Source organism: Arachis ipaensis, chromosome B4 (genome assembly GCF_059453495.1).
Source record: "Arachis ipaensis isolate K30076 ecotype BB chromosome B4, ASM5945349v1, whole genome shotgun sequence".
NCBI lineage: Eukaryota > Viridiplantae > Streptophyta > Magnoliopsida > Fabales > Fabaceae > Arachis > Arachis ipaensis.
The window spans coordinates 110,650,514-110,665,082 of NC_142439.1; the positions used below are offsets into that span (position 1 = coordinate 110,650,514).

Here is a 14,569-nt window from a genome sequence, read left to right on the forward strand (position 1 = left end):
TGGAGAGAGGGGTAGGGTTCGGCCATATAGGGTGGGTTTGGGAGGGAACGTGGTTTGAATTTGAAAGGGGAGGCAGGTAGGGTTTTATGATGGATGGATGTAGATTGGTGAAGAGTGTATGGAGAAGAGGGTAGGATTTGATAGGTGAGGGTTTTTGGGGAAGAGGGATTGAGGTGATTGGTGAATTGGTGAGGAACAGAGAGAGAGGTGGGGTAGGTAGGGATCCTGTGGGGTCCACAGATCCTGAGGTGTCAAGGATTTTTCATCCCTGCACCAAGTGGCATACAAAACGCCCTTTTCTGCCAATCCTGGCATTAAACGCTAGGTTGCTGCCCATTTCTGGCGTTTAATACCAGCTTATTGCCCTTTTCTGGCGTTAAACGCCAGAATGGTGCCAGACTGGGCGTTTAACGCCCATTCTGCTACCCTTACTGGCGTTTAAACGCCAGTAAGTTTCTCCTCCAGGGTGTTCTATTTTTAATACTATTTTTCATTCGGTTTTTGCTTTTTCAGTTGTTTTTGTGACTTCACATGATCATCAACCTATAGAAAACATAAAATAACAATAGAAATTTAACATAGATAAGTAAAGATTGGGTTGCCTCGCAACAAGCGCTTCTTTAATGTCAATAGCTTGACAGGGGGCTCTCATAGAGCCTTACACATACTCAGAGCATGGCCTCCCAACACCAAACTTAGAGTTTGAATGTGGGGGCTTTGTTTGACTCTGCATTGAGAGAAGCTTTTCATGCTTCTTCTCCATGATTACAGAGGGAGATCCTTGAGCTTTAAACACAAGGGAGTCCTTATTCACTTGAAGGACCAATTCTCCTCTGTCAACATCAATCACAGCTTTTGCTGGGTGGTGCGCGGAAATCGTGATGGTTCCATTCCTTGGTAATGGCGCTAAAAACTCAATACGCACGTTCATAATCTTAGTTCTTTGTCACAACTTCACACAACTAACCAGCAAGTGCACTGGGTCGTCCAAGTAATAAACCTTATGTGAGTAAGGGTCGATCCCACGGAGATTGTCGGCTTGAAGCAAGCTATGGTCACCTTGTAAATCTCAGTCAGGCGGATTCAATTGATTATAGAGATTTAATAATTAAAAGATAAATAAAATATAAAATAAAGATAGTGATACTTATGTAATTCATTGGTGAGAATTTCATATAAGCGTATAGAGATGCGTTCGTTCCTCCTGAACCTCTGCTTTCCTATTATCATCATCCAATCATTCATACTCCCTTCTATGGCAAGCTGTATGTTAGGCATCACTATTGTCAATGGCTACATCCTGTCCTCTCAGTGAAAATGGTTCAATGCACTATCACTGCATGGCTAATCATCTGTCGGTTCTCGATCATACTAGAATAGGATCCATTGATCCTTTTGCGTCTGTCACTACGCCCAGCACTCGCGAGTTTGAAGCTCGTCGCAGCCATTTCTTCCCAGATCCTACTTGGAATACCACAGACAAGGTTTAGACTTTCCGGATCTCAAGAATGGCCGTCCATGGATTCTAACTTATACCACGAAGATTCTGATTAAGGAATCCCAGAGATACTCATTCAATCTAAGGTAGAACGGAAGTGGTTGTTAGGCACGCATTCATAGGTTGGGAATGATGATGACTGTCACGATCATCACATTCATATTGAAGTGCGAATGAATATCTTAGAATCGGAATAAGCTTGAATTGAATAGAAAAACAATAGTATTTTGTATTAATTCATGAGGAACAGCAGAGCTCCACACCTTAATCTATGGTGTGTAGAAACTCTACCGTTGAAAATACATAAGTGATGAAGGTCCAGGCATGGCCGAGAGGCCAGCCCCCAAACGTGATCTAAAGATGAAACTAAAGATGTTCCAAAAGATCCCTAAATACAATAGTAAAAAGTCCTATTTATGCTAAACTAGTTACTAGGGTTTACAGAAATGAGTAAATGATGCAGAAATCCACTTCTGGGGCCTACTTAGTGTGTGCTTGGGCTGAGCATTGAGCTTTACATGTGTAGAGGCTTCTCTTGGAGTTGAACGCTAGTTTGTAGCCTGTTTCTGACGTTTAACTCCACTTTGCAACCTGTTTCTGGCGTTTAACTCCAGAATGCAGCATGAAACTGGCATTGAACGCCAGTTTGCGTCGTCTAAACTCGGACAAAGTATGAACTATTATATATTTCTAGAAAGCCCTGGATGTCTACTTTCCAACGCAATTGAGAGCGCACTATTTGGAGTTCTGTAGCTCCAGAAAATCCACTTTGTGTGCAGAGAGGTCAGAATCCAGCAGCATCTGCAGTCCTTCTTCAACCTCTGAATCTGATTTTTGCTCAAGTCCCTCAATTTCAGCCAGAAAATACCTGAAATCACAGAAAAATACACAAACTCATAGTAAAGTCTAGAAATGTGATTTTTATTTAAAAACTAATAAAAATATACTAAAAACTAACTAAATTATACTGAAAACTATGTAAAAATAATGCCAAAAAGTGTATAAATTATCCGCTCATCACAACACCAAGCTTAAATTGTTGCTTGTCCCCAAGCAACTGAGAATCAAATAGGATAAAAAGAAGAGAATATACTATAAATTCCAAAATATCAATGAAACTTAGTTCCAATCAGATGAGCGGGACTTGTAGCTTTTTGCCTCTTGAATAGTTTTGGCATCTCACTTTATCCATTGAAGTTCAGAATGATTGGCATCTATAGGAACTCAGATTTCAGATAGTGTTATTGATTCTCCTAGTTCAGTATGTTGATTCTTGAACACAACTACTTTATGAGTCTTGGCCGTGCCACAGACACATAACTGGGTGAACCTTTTCAGATTGTGATTCAGCTTTGCTAAAGTCCCCAATTAGAGGTGTCCAGGGTTCTTAAGCACACTCTTTTTTTGCTTTGGACCTTGACTTTAACCGCTCAGTCTCAAGTTTTCACTTGACACCTTCACACCACAAGCACATGGTTAGGGACAGCTTGGTTTAGCCGCTTAGGCCAAGATTTTATTCCTTTAGGCCCTCCTATCCACTGATGCTCAAAGCCTTGGATCCTTTTTTATTACCCTTGCCTTTTGGTTTAAAGAGCTTTTGGCTTTTTCTGCTTGCTTTTTTTTTCTTTCTCTTTTTTTTTCTTTTTTTTTTCTGCAAGCTTTTGTATTCACTGCTTTTTCTTGCTTCAAGAATCATTTTTATGATTTTTCAGATTATCAAATAACATTTCTCCTTTTCATCATTCTTTCAAGAGCCAAAATATTTAACATTCATAAACCACAATATCAAAAGACATATGCACTGTTCAAGCATTCATTCAGAAAACAAAAAGTATTGTCATAGGACATTCAAAACCCTATACTTCTTGTTCTTTTATTTTTAAAACAGTTTTCATTTAAGAGAGGTGATGGAGTCATAGGACATTCATAGCTTTAAGACATAGACACTTAAACACTAATGATCATCTAGTAAAGACACAAACATAATTAAACATGAAGCATGGAAACCGAAAACAGAAAATAAATAGACAAGGAGATTAAGGAATGAGTCCACCTTAGTGAGGGTGGCATCTTCCTTTTCTTGAAGAACCAATGGTGCTTTTGAGCTCCTCTATGTCTCTTCCTTGTCTTTGTTGCTCCTCCCTCATAGCTCTTTGATCTTCTCTAATTTCATGGAGGATGATTGAATGCTCTTGGTGCTCCATCCGTAGTTGTCCCATGTTGGAGCTTAATTCTCCTAGGGAAGTGTTGATTTGCTCCCAATAGTTTTGTGGAGGAAAGTGTATCCCCTGAGGCATCTCAGAGATTTCATGGTGGGGAATTTCCTCATGCTCTTGCTGAGGTCCTTGATCTCTTGTTTGCTCTATCCTTTTCTTAGTGATGGGCTTGTCCTCTTCAATGAGGATGTCTCTCTCTATGTCAATTCTAGCCGAATTGCAGAGGTGGCATATGAGGTGAGGAAAGGCTAACCTTGCCCAAGTGGAGGACTTGTCAGCCACCTTGTAAAGTTCTTGAGGTATAATCTCATGAACTTCCACCTCCTCTCCAATCATGATACTATGGATCATGATGGCCCGGTCTATAGTAACTTCAGACCGGTTACTAGTAGGAATGATTGAGCGTTGAATGAACTCCAGCCATCCCCTAGCCACTGGTTTGAGGTCATGCCTTCTTAATTGAACTGGCTTGCCTCTTGAGTCAATTTTCCATTGAGCTCCTTCTTCACATATGTCTATGAGGACTTGGTCCAACCTTTGATCAAAGTTGACCCTTCTTGTGTAGGGGCGTGCGTTCTCTTCCATCATTGGCAAGTTGAACGACAACCTTACATTTTCCGGACTGAAATCTAAGTATTTTCCCCAAACCATGGTATGCCAATTGATGAGCGGATATTTTATACGCTTTTTGGGGTTAATTTCATATAGTTTTTAGTATGTTTTAGTTAGTTTTTAGTTTATTTTCATTAGTTTTTAGGAAAAAATTCATATTTCTGGAATTTACTATGAGTTGTCTTGTTTTTCTGTAATTTCAGGTATTTTTTTGGCTGAAATTGAGGGAGTTGAGCAAAAATCTGATTCAGGCTGAAAAAGGACTGCTGATGCTGTTGGATTCTGACCTCCCTGCACTTAAAGTGAATTTTCTGGAGCTACAGAACTCGAAATGGCGTGCTTCCAATTGCGTTGGAAAGTAGACATCCAGGTCTTTCCAGCAATATATAATAGTCCATACTTTGCTCAAGGATAGACAACATAAACTGGCGTTCAACGCCAGTTCTCTGCCCAATTCTGGCGTCCAGCGCCAGAAAAGGATCAAAAGTTGGAGTTCAACGCCAGAAATGGATCCAAACCTGGCGTTGAACTCCCAAAATGGCCTTATGCACGTAAATTGCTTAAGTCTCAGCCCCAACACACACCAAGTGGGCCCCAGAAGTGGATCTATATACCATCTGCTATAGTTTACTCATTTTCTGTAAACCTAGGCCACTAGTTTAGTATTTAAACAACTTTTAGAGACTTATTTTGTATCTCATGACATTTTAGATCAAAACTTTGTACTCTTTGACGGCATGAGTCTCTAAACTCCATTTTTGGGGGTGAGGAGCTCTGCTGTGTCTCGATGAATTAATGCAAGTATTTCTGTTTTCTATTCAAACATGCGTGTTCCTATCTAAGATATCCATTCGCGCCTAACTATGAAGAAGGTGATGATCAATGACACTCATCACCTTCCTCAATCCATGAACGTGTGTCTGACAATCACCTCCGTTCTACATCAGATTGAATGAATATCTCTTAGATTCCTTAATCAGAATCTCCGTGGTATAAGCTAGATTGATGGCGGCATTCATGAGAATCCGGAAAGTCTAAACCTTGTCTGTGGTATTCCGAGTAGGATTCAGGGATTGAATGACTGTGACGAGCTTCAAACTCACAAATGCTGGGCGTAGTGACAGACGCAAAAGGAGGGTGAATCCTATTCTAGCACGATCGGGAACCTCAGATGATTAGCCGTGCTGTGACAGAGCATCTGGACCATTTTCACAAGAGGAGGGGATGTAACCATTGACAACGGTGATGCCCCAACACACAGCTTGCCATAGAAGGACGTGTGTGCGTGAATCAGAGGACAGAGGAAAGCAGGGATTTAGAAGACAAAGCATCTCCAAAACTCCAACACATTCTCCATTACTGAATAACAAGTAACCTTTAACCCATGCTCTCTTGTTTATTCACAATTCAACTGATAAATACAATTCACTTCCTGACTAAGAATTGCAAGATAACCATAGATTGCTTCAAACCAACAATCTCCGTTGGATTCGACCCTTACTCACGTAATGTATTACTTGGACGACCCAGTGCACTTGCTGGTTAGTGGTACGAGTTGTGAAAAGTGTGATTCATAATTCGTGCACCACCAATGCTTTGGATTCGGGTTTACACTTTGATCATGGTTCCTAGTGATCCATGCGTTTACATAGAACTCTTGAACCATTAGGATCCCGACTTGTTGAATGGGGTTGGTGAGAACTTCCCAACCTCTTCTTTGGATCTCAAGTCAGATCTCCGGATACTCATTCTTTTTGAGCTTGAAAGGAACCTCAGGGATCACTTTCTTCTTGGCCACAACTTCATAGAAGTGGTCTTGATGGACCTTTGAGATGAATCTCTCCATCTCCCATGACTCAGAGGTGGAAGCAATTGCCTTCCCTTTCCTCTTTCTAAAGGTTTCTCTGGCCTTAGGTGCCATAAATAGTTATGGAAAAACAAAAAGCTATGCTTTTACCACACCAAAATTAAAATATTTGCTCGTCCCCGAGCAAAAGAAGAAAGAAAGTAGTAGAAGAAGAAGAAGAATGGAGGAGATGGAGAAGGGTGTGTATTCGGCCAAGGGAAGAAGAAAGGGTTGTGTTGCATGAAAATGAAGAAGGAAAGTGGGGTTTATATAGGGGTGGGATGAGAGTTAGGGTTCGGCCATTAGGGTTGGGTTTGGGAGGGAAAATAGTTTGAATTTTGAAGGTAGATGGGGTTTATGGGGAAGAGAATTATGAAAAGGAGTGAAGAGGAGAGAAGTGGTGGGGATCCTGTGGGGTCAATGACTTAACATCCCTGCTCCAATTAGGCGTGTAAAACACCCTTGCTGTGCAATCCTGGCGTTTAACGCCAGACTGCTGCTTGTTTCTGGCGTTAAACGCCCAAATGTAGCCTGTTTCTGGCATTTAACGCCAGGCAGATGCTTGTTTCTGGCGTTTAAACGCCAGACTGCTCTCCTCCAGGGTGTGCTATTTTCAATGCTGTTTTTCATTCTGTTTTTGATTTTTCAGTAGTTTTTGTGACTTCACATGATCATCAACCTAATAAAACATGAAATAACAAAAAGAAAATAAAATAGATATGATTAAATAACATTGGGTTGCCTCCCAACAAGCGCTTCTTTAATGTCAATAGCTTGACAGTGAGCTCTCATGGAGCCTCACAGATAATCAGAGCAAGGTTGGAACCTCCCAACACCAAACTTAGAGTTTGAATGTGGGGGTTCAACACCAAACTTAGAGTTTGACTGTGGGGGCTTTGGTTGACTCTGCAGTGAGAGAAGCTTTTCATGCTTCCTCTTCATGGTTACAGAAGGAGATCCTTGAGTTTTAAACACAAGGTTGTCCTCTTTCAGTTGAAGGATCAACTTTCCTCTGTCCACATCAATCACAGCTCTTGCTGTGGCTAGGAAGGGTCTTCCAAGGATGATGGATTCATCCTCTTCCTTCCTAGTGTCTAGGATTATGAAATCAGCAGGGATGTAAAGGCCTTCAACCTTTACTAACACGTCCTCCACTTGTCCATAAGTCTATTTTCTTGAGTTGTCTGCCATCTCTAAAGAGATTCTGGCAGCTTGTACCTCAAAGATCCCAAGTTTCTCCATTACAGAGAGTGGCATTAAGTTTATTCCTGACCCCAGGTCATACAGAGCCTTCTCAAAGGTCATGGTGCCTATGGTACAGGGTATTAAGAATTTGCCAGGATCCTGTTTCTTTTGAGGTAATTTCTGCTTATCCAATGCATTCAGTTCATTGGTGAGCAAGGGAGGTTCATCTTCCCAAGTCTCATTACCAAATAATTTGGCATTCAGCTTCATGATTGCACCAATGTATTTAGCAACTTGCTCTTCAGTAATGTCTTCATCCTCTTCAGAGGAAGAATACTCATCAGAGCTCATGAAGGGCAGAAGGAGGTTCAATGGAATCTCTATGGTCTCTAGATGAGCCTCAGATTCCTTTGGTTCCTCAAAGGGGAACTCCTTATTGGTCACTGGACGTCTCAGGAGGTCTTCCTCACTAGGATTCACATCCTCCTCCTCCTCTTTGGGTTCGGCCACACCAAGCAAGGTAATGGCCTTGCACTCTCTTTTTGGATTCTCTTCTGTATTGCTTGGGAGAGTACTTGGAGGAGTTTCAGTGACTCTTTTACTCAGCTAGCCCACTTGTGCCTCCAAATTTCTAATGGAGGACCTTGTTTCATTCATGAAACTTAGAGTGGCCTTAGATAGATCAGAGACTATATTTGCTAAGCTAGATGGATTCTGCTCAGAATTCTCTGTCTGCTGCTGAGTGGATGATGGAAAAGGCTTGCTATTGCTAAACCTGTTTCTTCCACCATTATTAAAGCCTTGTTGAGGCTTTTATTGATCCTTCCATGAGAAATTTGGATGATTTCTCTATGAGGGATTATAGGTGTTTCCATAGGGTTCACCCATGTAATTCACCTCTGCTATTGCAGGATTCTCAGGATCATAAGCTTCTTCTTCAGAAGATGCCTCTTTAGTACTGTTGGATGATTCCTTCAATCCATTCAGACTCTGAGAGATCATATTGACTTGCTGAGTCAATATTTTATTCTGAGCCAATATGGCATTCAGAGTATCAATTTCAAGAACTCCCTTCCTTTGAGGCGTCCCATTACTCATAGGATTCCTTTCAGAAGTGTACATGAACTGGTTATTTGCAACCATGTCGATGAGTTTTTGAGCTTCTGTAGGTGTTTTCTTTAGGTGAATGGATCCACCTGCAGAATGGTCCGATGACATTTTAAATAATTCAGACAGACCATCATAGAATATATCCAGGATGGTCCATTCTGAAAGCATGTCAGAAGGACACTTTTTGGTCAGTTCCTTGTATCTCTCCCAAGTTTCATAGAGGGATTCACCTTCTTTTTGTCTGAAGGTTTGAACATCCACTCTAAGCTTACTAAGCTTTTGAGGAGGAAAGAACTTGGCTAAGAAAGTCATGACCAGCTTATCCGAAGAGTTCAGGCTATCTTTAGGTTGAGAGTCCAACCATACTCTAGCTCTGTCTCTTGCAGCAAATGGGAAAAGCATAAGCCTGTAGACCTCGGGATCAACCCCATTGGTCTTAACAGTATCACAGATCTGCAAGAATTCAGTTAAGAACTGAAAAGGATATTCGGATGGAAGTCCATAAAACTTGCAATTCTGTTGCATCAGAGAAACTAATTGAGGTTTCAGCTCAAAATTGTTTGCTCCAATGGCAGGGATTGAGATGCTTCTTCCATGTAAATTGAAATTAGGTGCAGTAAAGTCACCAAGCATCTTCCTTGCATTGTTGTTATTTTCGGCCATGTCTCCTTCTTTTTTGAAAATTTCTGTCAGATTTTCTCCAGAGAGTTGTGCTTTAGCTTCCCTTAGCTTCCTCTTTAGAGTTCTTTCAGGTTCAGGATCAGCTTCAACAAGAATGTTCTTGTCCTTGTTCCTGCTCATATGAAAAAGAAGAGAACAGAAAATATGGAATCCTCTATGTCATAGTATAGAGATTCCTTTATGCGAGTGGAAGAAGATATGAATAGAAGAAGGAGAATCCAAACACAAGGGTGAAGAATAGGTTCGAATTCTTGGATGAAGAGGAGTGTTAGTAAATAAATAAATAAATAGAAGGAGGTGAGGGAGAAGAATTTTCGAAATATAAATTAAAATAAAAAAATATTTTTGTTTTTAATTTAAAATTAAAATTAGAATTCGAAAATTAAGAAAGGAAAATTTAAATTAAATTTAAAACAAATAGTTAATTAAAATGGAAGTTTTAGAAAAAGGGGAAGGTGATTTTCGAAAATTAGAGAGAGAGAATTAGTTAGGTAGTTTTGAAAAAGATATGATTGAAACAAAAGGATAGGATTAATTGAAAAAGATTTGAAAATTAATTTTGAAAAGATAAGAAGTTAGAAAAGATTTTGAAATTGATTTTGAAAAAGATATGATTGAAACTTAATTTGAAAAAGATTTGAAAGAGAAATTTGAAAAGATTTGATTTTTGAAATCAAAGTTGATTACTTGACTAACAAGAAACTAAAAAGATATGATTCTAGAGTTTAAAGATTGAACCTTTCTTATTAGGCAAGTAACAAACTTAAAAATTTTGAATCAATCATATTAATTGTTAGCATTAATTTCGAAAATATGAAATAAAAATAAGAAAAAGATTTTGAAAATCAATTTGAAATTTTTGAATTTTATAAAAGAAAAATGAAAAAGATTTGATTTTTGAAAAAGTTTTGAAAAAGATAGAATTTTTAAATTGAAAATTTGATTTGACTCATAAGAAACAACTAGATTTTAAAAATTTTTGAAAAAGTCAACTCAAATTTTCGAAAATTTATGAGAGAAAAAGGGAAAGATATTTTTTAATTTTTGAATTTTAATGACGAGAGAGAAAAACATCAAAAAGACTCAATGCATGAAAATTTTGGATCAAAACAAATGATGCATGCAAAGAACACTATGAATGTCAAGATGAGCACCAAGAATCAAGACTTATTTTTGAAAATTTTTAAGAAAAGAAAAACATGCAAGACACTAAACTTAGAAATTTTTAATGCTTAGACACTATGAATGCATGAAATTTTCGAAAAAAAATGCATAAAATTTTAATATGAAGAACACCATTCATGAAATTTTCGAAAAAAAATGCATAAAATTTTAAAAACATGCAATTGACACCAAACTTAAAAATTGACACTAGACTCAAACAAGAAACACAAAATTTTTGGTTTTTATGATTTTATTAATTTTTTTGGTTTTTTTTTTCGAAAATTAATTGGGAAAAACGAAAAAAGAAGAATTTTTTTGTATTTTTCGAAAATAAGAAATAAAAAGCTTAAAATTAAAATAAAATTACCTAATCTGAGCAACAAGATGAACCGTCAGTTGTCCAAACTCGAACAATCCCCGGCAACGGCGCCAAAAACTTGGTGCGCGGAAATCGTGACGGTTCTATTCCTTGGTAACGGCGCTAAAAACTCAATACGCACGTTCATAATCTTAGTTCTTTGTCACAACTTTGCACAACTAACCAGCAAGTGCACTGGGTCATCCAAGTAATAAACCTTACGTGAGTAAGGGTCGATCCCACGGAGATTGTCGGCTTGAAGCAAGCTATGGTCACCTTGTAAATCTCAGTAAGGCGGATTCAATTGATTATAGAGATTTAATAATTAAAAGATAAATAAAATATAAAATAAAGATAGTGATACTTATGTAATTCATTGGTGAGAATTTCAGATAAGCGTATAGAGATGCGTTCGTTCCTCTTGAACCTCTGCTTTCCTATTATCTTCATCCAATCATTCATACTCCCTTCTATGGCAAGCTGTATGTTAGGCATCACTGTTGTCAATGGCTACATCCTGTCCTCTCAGTGAAAATGGTCCAATGCGCTGTCACTGCGTGACTAATTATCTGTCAGTTCTCGATCATACTGGAATAGGATCCATTGATCCTTTTGCGTCTGTCACTACGCCCAGCACTCACGAGTTTGAAGCTCGTCACAGCCATCCCTTCCCAGATCCTACTCGGAATATCACAGACAAGGTTTAGACTTTTCGGATCTCAAGAATGGCCGTCCATGGATTCTAACTTATACCACGAAGATTCTGATTAAGGAATCTTAGAGATACTCATTCAATCTAAGGTAGAACAGAAGTGGTTGTCAGGCACGCATTCATAGGTTGGGAATGATGATGACTGTCACGATCATCACATTCATATTGAAGTGCGAATGAATATCTTAGAATCAGAATAACCTTGAATTGAATTGAAAAACAATAGTACTTTGTATTAATTCATGAGGAACAGCAGAGCTCTACACCTTAATCTATGGTGTGTAGAAACTCTACCGTTGAAAATACATAAGTGATGAAGGTCCAGACATGGCCGAGAGGCCAGCGCCAAACGTGATCTAAAGATGAAACTAAATATGTTCCAAAATATCCCTAAATACAAGAGTAAAAAGTCCTATTTATGTTAAACTAGTTACTAGGGTTTACAGAAATGAGTAAATGATGCAGAAATCTACTTCTGGGGCCCACTTGGTATGTGCTTGGGCTGAGATTTGAGCATTACACGTGTAGAGGCTTCTCTTGGAGTTGAACGCCAGTTTGTAGCCTGTTTCTGGCGTTGAACTCCACTTTGCAACCTGTTTTTGGCATTTAACTCCAGAATGCAGCATGGAACTGGCGTTGAGCGCCAGTTTGCGTCATCTAAACTCAGGCAAAGTATGAACTATTATATATTTCTGGAAAGCCCTGGATGTATACTTTTCAATGCAATTGAGAGCGCACCATTTGGAGTTTTGTAGCTCCAGAAAATCCACTTTGAGTGCAGAGAGGTCAGAGGTCAGCAGTATCTGCAGTCCTTCTTCAACCTCTAAATCTGATTTTTGCTCAAGTCCCTCAATTTCATCCAGAAAATACCTAAAATCACAGAAAAACACACAAACTCATAGTAAAATCCAAAAATGTGATTTTTATTTAAAAAATAATAAAAATATACTAAAAACTAACTAAATTATACTGAAAACTATGTAAAAACAATGCCAAAAAGCGTATAAATTATCCACTCATCATGTGGCTAGGAAGGGTCTGCCAAGGATGATGGATTCATCCATACACTTCCCAATCTCTAGGATTATGAAATCAGCAGGGATGTAATGGTCTTCAACCTTTACCAAGACATCCTCTACAAGTCCATAAGCTTGTTTCCTTGAATTGTCTGCCATCTCTAATGAGATTCTTGCAGCTTGCACCTCAAAAATTCCTAGTTTCTCCATTATAGAGAGAGGCATGAGGTTTATGCTTGACCCTAGGTCACACAGAGCCTTTTCAAAGGTCATGGTGCCTATGGTACAAGGTATTGAGAACTTTCCAGGATCTTGTCTCTTCAGAGGTAATCTCTACCTAGTCAAGTCATTCAGTTCTTTGATGAGCAATGGGGGTTCATCCTCCCAAGTCTCATTACCAAATAACTTGGCGTTTAGCTTCATGATTGCTCCAAGGTACTTAGCAACTTATTCTTCAGTAACATCTTTATCCTCTTCAGAGGAAGAATACTCATCAAAGCTCATGAATGGTAGAAGTAAATTCAATGGAATCTCTATGGTCTTTGTGTGAGCATCAGATTCCCATGGTTCCTCATTAGGAAACTCCATGGAGGCTAGTGGATGTCCATTGAGGTCTTCCTCAGTGGAGATCACTGCCTCTTCCTCCTCTCCAGGTTCGGCTGTGTGGGTTATGGTGATGGCCTTGCACTCTCTTTTTGGATTCTCTTCTGTATTGCTTGGAAGAGTACTAGGAGGGAGTTCAGTAACTTTCTTACTCAGCTGACCCACTTGTGCCTCCAAATTTCTAATGGAGGACCTTGTTTCAGTCATGAAATTTTGAGTGGTTTTGATTAGATCATAGACTATAGTTGCTAATTCAGAGTGGCTCTGCTTAGAATTCTCTGTCTGTTACTGAGAAGATGATGGAAAAGGCTTGCTATTGCTAAACCTATTTCTTCCACCATTATTGTTGTTGAAGCCTTGTTGAGGCCTCTGTTGGTCCTTCCATGAGGTTTGGATGGTTTCTCCATGAAGGATTATAGGTGTTTCCACAGGGTTCTCCCATGTAATTCACCTCTTCCATTACTGGGTTCTCAGGATCATAAGCTTCTTCTTCAGATGAAGCTTCTTTGGTACTTCTTGTTGCTGCTTGCATTCCAGACAGATTCTGAGAAATCATATTGACTTGTTGAGTCAATATTTTGTTCTGAGCCAATATGACATTCAGAGTATCAATCTCAAGAACTCCTTTCTTCTGATTTGTCCTATTATTCACAGGATTCCTTTCAGAAGTGTACATGAATTGGTTATTTGCAACCATTTCAATGAGTTCCTGAGCTTCTGCAGGCGTCTTCTTCAGATGAAGAGATCCTCCAGCAGAGCTGTCCAATGACATCTTGGACAGTTCAGACAGACCATCATAGAAGATACATATGATGCTCTATTCTGAAAGCATGTCAGAAGGACACCTTCTAATCAATTGCTTGTATCTTTCCCAAGCTTCATAGAGGGATTCACCTTCCTTCTGTCTGAAGATTTGGACTTCCACTCTAACCTTACTCAATTTTTGAGGTGGAAAGAACTTTGCCAAGAAGGCATTGACTAGCTTTTTCCAAGAGTCTTTCTTTGGGTTGTGAATCCAACCATATTCTAGCTCTGTCTCTTACAGCAAAGGGAAAAAGCATAAGCTTGTAGACCTCGGGATCAACCCCATTGGTCTTGACAGTGTCACAGATTTGCAAGAATTCAGCTAAGAACTGATGAGGATCTTCCAATGGAAGTCCATGAAACTTGCAATTCTGTTGCATTAGAGAAACTAATTGAGGCTTAAGCTTAAAGTTGTTTGCTCCAATGGCAGGGATTAAGATGCTTCTCCCATAAAAGTCGGGAGTAGGTGCAGTAAAGTCACCAAGCACCTTCCTTGCATTGTTGGCATTGTTGTTGTTTTCGGTTGCCATTGCTTCTTCTTGTTTGAAAGTTTCTGTTAGGTCCTCTACAGAGAGTTGTACTTTAGCTTCTCTTAGCTTTCTCTTCAAGGTCCTTTCAGGTTCAGGATCGGTCTCAACAAGAATGTCCTTGTCCTTGCTCTTGCTCATATGAAAAAAAGAGGAGAAGAAAATATGGAATCCTCTATGTCACAGTATAGAGATTCCTTGAGATGTCAGAGGAAAAGAAGAATAGAAGGAGGAGGT

The 14,569-nt window shown here is 39.2% G+C and overlaps 2 non-coding genes across 2 annotated transcripts; both read left to right on the forward strand.

Annotated features, from left to right (window-relative positions):
• The first annotated feature begins 8,629 nt into the window (after nucleotides 1–8,629).
• Nucleotides 8,630–8,737, forward strand: LOC148568764 (small nucleolar RNA R71). Its single transcript, XR_015881669.1, has one exon. It is a non-coding gene; the product is annotated as a small nucleolar RNA R71 (small nucleolar RNA).
• Nucleotides 8,738–13,826: 5,089 nt separating this feature from the next.
• On the forward strand, nucleotides 13,827–13,935 carry LOC148568765 (small nucleolar RNA R71). The gene has a single exon (XR_015882194.1). It is a non-coding gene; the product is annotated as a small nucleolar RNA R71 (small nucleolar RNA).
• The last annotated feature ends 634 nt before the right edge of the window (nucleotides 13,936–14,569 follow it).